We start from the raw sequence: 6910 nt of genomic DNA on the forward strand, positions 1-6910 counted from the left end.
GGTTTAAGCACCCTATTATAACCCCCTCATAACCTTTATATTATTTTTTGGAATTTTCAGAAAATTGTTTGCCAATTTGGGTTCTACGCAAGGCAATTCAGGCGATTAGGGGGCGGGGTTTGTTTTTTTTCAATTTTTAACCCCTTTCCTCACCCTCTAAATCCTAAAATTCCCACTTTTTTGAATTCTTTTAAAAATCAGTTCTTAGATCAGTCCGAATCTTTGGCTTAAATCCCAGCAATGGACCAATAAATGTGTTTATGGGGAGAAAAGTAATGAAAAACATGAAAATTTGTTTGTCTCAGACTGACAAACAAATGAGAAAGGTATTAGATGGTCGTGTGATATGCTTAAAACAACAGCTAAATCGCCCTTAGAGGATATGAGAGCTGATGGAAAGAAGTGATGTACCACATCAGGCCGGTGCTCATTTTCAGCTGAATAGGCTGGAATGGCGTGAAATAATGTGACTTGCTGAAGGCCACAGAATACTGCACACGATATAATGTTCGTCAACCCAACATCCTAACCATTAAATATGCACTCTTATAGATGAGATTTATAGCCCTGCATCGCTGTAGAGTCATTGCAGTCATACATACGCTTTGTTTCACTTTTGCTTTTAAAGTTGTAATAATTCTATCACGATGCAATCATCAAACGATATCAGATTGGAATATATCCAGCTCTAAAATACTCATCGATTAATAAATTATAATCACTCTCAAGCAGGTGTTCTCAGCCATTTTTGATCTAGGGACCCCTTTGATTACTATTTTATTCTGGTGGACCCCACCATAGCCATTCGATGTTTAAAAACTAGTTTTATAGAATCCTCTTTCAAAATTCCTATTTTGTGCTTCGTACATTCACTTGTATCGGCTGAACTATGTAAAATGTCGGAGAAAGAAGCCCAGCTGTTTCTTGCAATACATACCAATACATACATCGAAAGCAAAATTTTTCCAGAGGCCCTTAAAATACTACTGTGGATCCCTGAATTACTAGTTTGTTGCGTGGACCCCAAAAATCTTATATGGACCCCCAGGGAGCATATGGGCCTTGGTTGAGTACCACTGCTCTAGAGGAATGCCTAGTTATTTTCGGCCTACCTATACAAGTGTAACCCACACCGACTTTTTTTCCTCATAACTTTCAGAAAAATGGATATTTTTTAATGAAATGTTCTACAAGTTAGCCTCAGATGGTGTAAATTCCGATTATATCGGAATTTATTGTGAAAAAGTTTTTCCGATGGGAGTTTCGGAAAATCCACACGTGGTCGGCTCTGTTCCCTCATAACTTTCAGAAAAATGGTGGAGGGACATGAAATTTTCTATAAATATCTTGCAGAGTTTGTAGATTATGATTATATCAAGATTTAATGAGGAAAATGGTAGACACACAGACATACATACTGATACATATCACAACTGTTTTCGAAATTATTTTTCCGTCTTAAATTCCGATATAATCTACACACTCTGATAGGTATTTGTACAAATTTTAAAAAAACAAAATAACCATTTTTCTGAAAGTTATGAGGAAATAAAACCGACTCGTGTAAATTTTCCGAAATTCTTCTCCCAACAAAAACATTTTTCAAAACAAATTCCGATATAATCTACACACTCTGATAGGTATTTGTACAAATTTTAAAAAAACAAAATAACCATTTTTCTGAAAGTTATGAGGAAATAAAACCGACTCGTGTAAATTTTCCGAAATTCTTCTCCCAACAAAAACATTTTTCAAAACAAATTCCGATATAATCTACACACTCTGATAGGTATTTGTACAAATTTTAAAAAAACAAAATAACCATTTTTCTGAAAGTTATGAGGAAATAAAACCGACTCGTGTAAATTTTCCGAAATTCTTCTCCCAACAAAAACATTTTTCAAAACAAATTCCGATATAATCGGAATTGGCAGAATTCGGCATTAAGCACCCCATATAATCCCTCAGAACTTTTTTGATTTTTGGAATTTCCAGAAAAGTTTTGCGAATTTGCTTTCTACACATGGGAGTTCCTACGACTATGAACATTATTTTTTTAATTTTTCGAAATTAAGAATTTTTTTTTAAGTTTTCGAATTTTTCTTTCTTTTTTTTTTTTATCAGTTTAAAATACAGCCAGTCCGAATTCTTTGCTTAAATCCCAGCAACAGACCATTAAATGTATTTATGTGGAGAAAGATATAGAAAAACATCAGAGTGACAAACAAACAAGGGTATCAGGTGGTCGTGAGATGTGCTAAAAAAAATAACAGCTAAATAGCATTTAAATCACATAATTTTTTTTTTTTTTTTTTTTTTCGGTTTTTGCATAATCGTATGAATTCCTGTGGGTAGAACACAAATTCGCAAAAAAAAAGTTCTGAAAATTCCCCCAAAATAAAAGTTATAAGAGGTTATATGGGGTACTTGGAGCAGAATTCATCCACAAATCTACATCATCTGAAACGTATCTGTAAAAATTTCATTAAAAAATATTCATTTTTCTGGAAGCTATGAGAAAACAAAAGTGGTGGTGGGGCACAACTGTGTAGGTATACTTTAAATTCTTAAATGCAAATCAATGCAACACTGAAATAATCTTCATTTATTCATAAATTTAAAAATTGTTAATTACTAAATAACAAAAATAAAAACACGCAACTTTTAGCATGACATAACAGTTTTCTATTAGCAATATAAAGGTTTTTTGTTGTTTTACATGAGTGCAAACAAACTTGTACAATTTCCTTCTCTCTCTCATATAAGTTGCCAAAGAGTTTCCGCATGGTCACTCAGGTACTAATAATAACAGCCAAATCGTCGAGTTGCGTATATACAGTGCATAGCAAAAACGGGGTGGATGTGGTTAGAATGCCTATGATAGGCCTGGCCGGGTAGATCTGACCCGAAGCTAAACAATTGCATCTGTGGACGTAGATTCCGTTTACAGCGGCATTGAGAGCTATTTTCTGATCATTCGGGGTCGTTGTTTTTCTTTTTAGATACTTCATCAAAAGAGGAAGGGCAGCATCAATGAAACTTTTCAGGACCACGGAGACTTGTGAAATAAAATTATCCCTGACCGGATACTTGACCTGAGTGCTCGCAATAGACTAAACCCGCTAAATGCACCCAAGGAGCAGACGATGGTGTTAGAGCAGATCAACTGATTAGATTTACTAACCAAAACAGGAACGGATCCCTTACAAGCTTCCTCGGGACTTCTGTCTACTAAATTTAATTCACAAAGCTTTGATTAACTCCAGGATTGAACCCGACACCATTTAGTTACGAACCAAATTTCTCAACCATGCCTGTGAACAAGTTGATCGACAACCAGATGAGCAGAGAAAAAAAAAACGTTAATTTTGGAAAATATATGTTTAACAGTAAAATAACATTTATGTTCTTAAACTTTTTAGAAATATTACTTTTTCCATTTTGCAGAAAACTATAAAATAAATCAAAATGTTACTTTTAAATATTTTATAGCATTTCTAACTGGTGTAAAGTTGTCTTTTGACATAAAACTATAATAAAATGAAAATACTCGAGAGCAACAATTACTGTTCTGGCTAAGCGATTATGATAATAAACAAAAGTAAAATTAATAGCAGTGGTGAAAAAAAAACGCAAAAAAAACTCACAATTTATGCATTAGGTTAAAAACTTATAAATAAATATCGGATCTATTGTCTGTCCGTTCCTCTCAATAATTTCAGCTAAATTTATTTACAGATATTCTTGAAATTTTAGATGAAAAGATTAATTACGAAAATGAGGAACGAACAAATGTTAACAACGATGTTTGCCCCTTTTTTTTAATATAAAAATAACGAAGATCAAAAATGTTTTTACGACAATAAAGAATCTATGAGTATTCTAATCGCTTCAGAAAAATAATACAGTTATCAGAATTATGTAAAATACCTGGGGGAAGCGATAAAATCCCAGTTTAAAGTGTAAGCATCAACATAAACATAACAGCTTGTTAGATCGACTGCCATATTACTTCCGGTTAGTTGTATAATACCGGTGTAAGAACAAAATTTACCACTGTAAAATTTATTACCAAATCATAAGTTGTTTTTTTCGTTTCTTTTCTTCCAGTTATATTATCTTTTATTATCCAAGACTTTGGTAAATGTAATGTTGCTTTATTAATCTCAACCAAGTTGACTTTTTTTTTTAATGTATTCAAATTTTCATTAAGCTATACTTTAAAAAAAACTTATGCTCTGACGACAACTGAAGTGGGAGCTGGGACTGCGTCGCATTAGGCCGAATTAATGTTAAACGATAGTATCGGGTTAAAAGTTTAAGTTAGAGATGTGAATAAAAGCTGAGAGTAGATTTAGTGTTGATAATTAGTATTGTTATTGGATTAAGATTAGATTAGAATTCTGTAACGGTTTGTTTGTGAAAGGTTATCATACGTAAAAGAAATTGGAAGTTCAATTTATAGTCACGCTTTTTACCAAAAATAACGGGGAAATAAATTTCATATGCCTCAGCAGATTATCTTGTGTGGTTTAGCAAGGAATTTTAACCTATAGATAAACATTTCTTTGATAGCTATATAAAGATGTTTGGAAGATATTTTCATATCTTCCATAAGCGTTCCATAGACGCAAAAGTTTCCTACAACTGCAGTCCTAATATGAAAAGCATCATTTCACGCAAGCTAACCAAAATGCTCACCCCAAAATACAACTATAGGAACCCAGATACGTGCCCGCTAGTGTATAGATGCATGGGTAGCTCAGTCGTTTATGAGGCTGAAGTTGCCTCTGTTTTGGCAAAAGAAAAACCTTGTATTGTGCGAAGATGACTTCAAAAAGTCTTCTTTCAAGTATGCAAACAAAAGGAAAAGCACAAAGCTAGCAAGCTATATCAGGGACCTGAAGAACTGCAGTACATTACATACCATCCAGAGGAAGACTGTAGAGACATAACACATTAACAGACACAAAATGCAAGCGTTGTATAGCTGAAATAACACACGTCTTAATTAGATCAAAGAACTGCACCGACCTGCTAAACTCGAGATCAGAGATTTTTATAAGTTGTATGCATCTCAACCAAGTTTCTGAAATCAAGATGGAAGATGCCCCTTCACCTCACCAGATAAGATTCGCAGTTTCATGCATTTTAGTTATAAATGTATGGGAATACTCATGCATTTGAATATTCCTATTAGACATAGTCTTTTTAGATGTAAACACTCAACATTAACAATACTCTTCATTTAACTGGCTAAATGAACAGAACCATCATCTTCCCTTTCCCTTAAAAAGTTTCTTAACGACTTTTTTTCCTCATAATTTTTGTTCTGCCAGATCGTGCATGGTATGCTATACAAACCTGTCCAATTACTGCACTATCCATGGTTATATAAATACGCGCGCGCGCACACAAAACACACACATGCTTCTTTGATGCTGTCACTGCAGATTGTATAAGCACTGACGTTGTAATCCTGAATTGGAAATGTGAGAGTCAAAACTGCTTACTTAACAATGGTTTTAAAGAGCTATGAAAACGCCCATTCTTGACAATAGTGTTTAGAGAGCTAGGCACGTTCTTGGCAATGGTGTTTCCAGAACCTGACAAGAACTCTTTTCTGACAATGGTGTTTAGGTTTCTAAGCAAACACTCATTTGAGGCAATGGTGTTTAGGAAGCTAGACAAATGTCTATTCTGTCGACGGTGTTTAGGGAACTAGGCAAACGTCAGTTTTTGTCATTGATGGTTAAGGAGCTAGGCAACATCTATTCAACACAGTGAAGGTTAGGGAACTAGGCAGACGCCTATTCTAGACAATAGAGTTTAGGGTTGTATGGTATTGTAGACAATGGTGTTGAAGTACGACAAACACCCATTCGAGATAATGGAGTTTAGAGAGTTAAGCAAACACCCATTTTACACAATAGTGTTTGAGAAAGCATGTAAACATATCCTGGATCTTTACCCTTTGAACGGCAGATCGAGAAATTAATTTTTGTAACTAAACACTTTCAAACTTCGGACACTGTCATATAAAACATCTTTTACTCTTAGTGTTGTTGAGAAAAGTTTCTATTTTCAAGGTTATTTCGTGACAAACGAAATATACACCGCCGATAGTTGTTGTTGACAAACAACAACAGTAATTTTATTCAGCTGAGTACACGTCATTGATTGGTTGAAATTACCGAAATACGACTACTTTAACACGAAATAACTCTGAAAATATAAACTTTTCTCAACAACACCAAGAGTAAAAGATGTTCTATATGACACATTCTACCAGTGTCCGAAGTTTGAAAGTGCTTAGTTACAAAAAATTAATTTCTCGATTTGGCTTTCAAAGGGAAAAGAGTGTCCGAAGTTTGAAAGTGTTTAGTTACCAAAAATTGATTTCTCGATCTGTCGTTCAAAGGGGAAAGATCCCATATCCCTAAATTAAAGACTGCGTTGAAGCTATAGGAGCTATTCATCAATAGCTTGCTCTACACCGAGATAGCAGGATGTAAAGCATAATTGCTATTGTTTAAAGTAATTAATCAAATGAGTTTATTAAATGACAATACTTGACATGTATACGATGGCAATAATTTATATGATGGCATGACATGTATGAGTGTGTGCATTTGTATGAGTGTGTGCTTATACATGTGTGCACCCACGCACATGTGTTTTAACTGCACCTCCACCCCACCCCGGATTAATATAAATGATTCTCACAGACTTTTTATTTTCATCTTTTAGTCAGAAAAGCAGTATCCATAGTATTTTAGAGGATGGTGGGAAGAAGAAAAATATCTTCAAACCGAAGACCTCAGCCGAATGCTTGCGTTGATTCTGCTGAGAACACTCAAAGTGCCAGATGATGCCAGGCGAATTAAGTCTACAAACTAAATTTGTCCGA

The 6910-nt window shown here is 34.4% G+C and overlaps 1 protein-coding gene across 4 annotated transcripts in view; it reads right to left on the reverse strand.

Annotated features, from left to right (window-relative positions):
• The window catches only part of LOC106875286 (uncharacterized), an 80852-nt gene extending 76836 nt beyond the window's left edge, over positions 1-4016 (reverse strand). For 3 of the 4 annotated variants that reach the window (XM_089354495.1, XM_089354496.1, XM_089354491.1), the window contains exon 1: positions 3931-4016. The gene's annotated coding sequence lies outside the window, so the exon portion shown is untranslated. Of the gene's footprint in view, positions 1-3184; positions 3315-3930 lie in introns of all 4 variants that reach the window. The other variant, XM_089354493.1, reaches the window with a different exon arrangement.
• Positions 4017-6910: the final 2894 nt, after the last annotated feature.

This window comes from Octopus bimaculoides, chromosome 6 (genome assembly GCF_046866305.1).
Source record: "Octopus bimaculoides isolate indiv1 chromosome 6, ASM4686630v1, whole genome shotgun sequence".
Classification (NCBI taxonomy): Eukaryota; Metazoa; Mollusca; class Cephalopoda; order Octopoda; family Octopodidae; genus Octopus; species Octopus bimaculoides.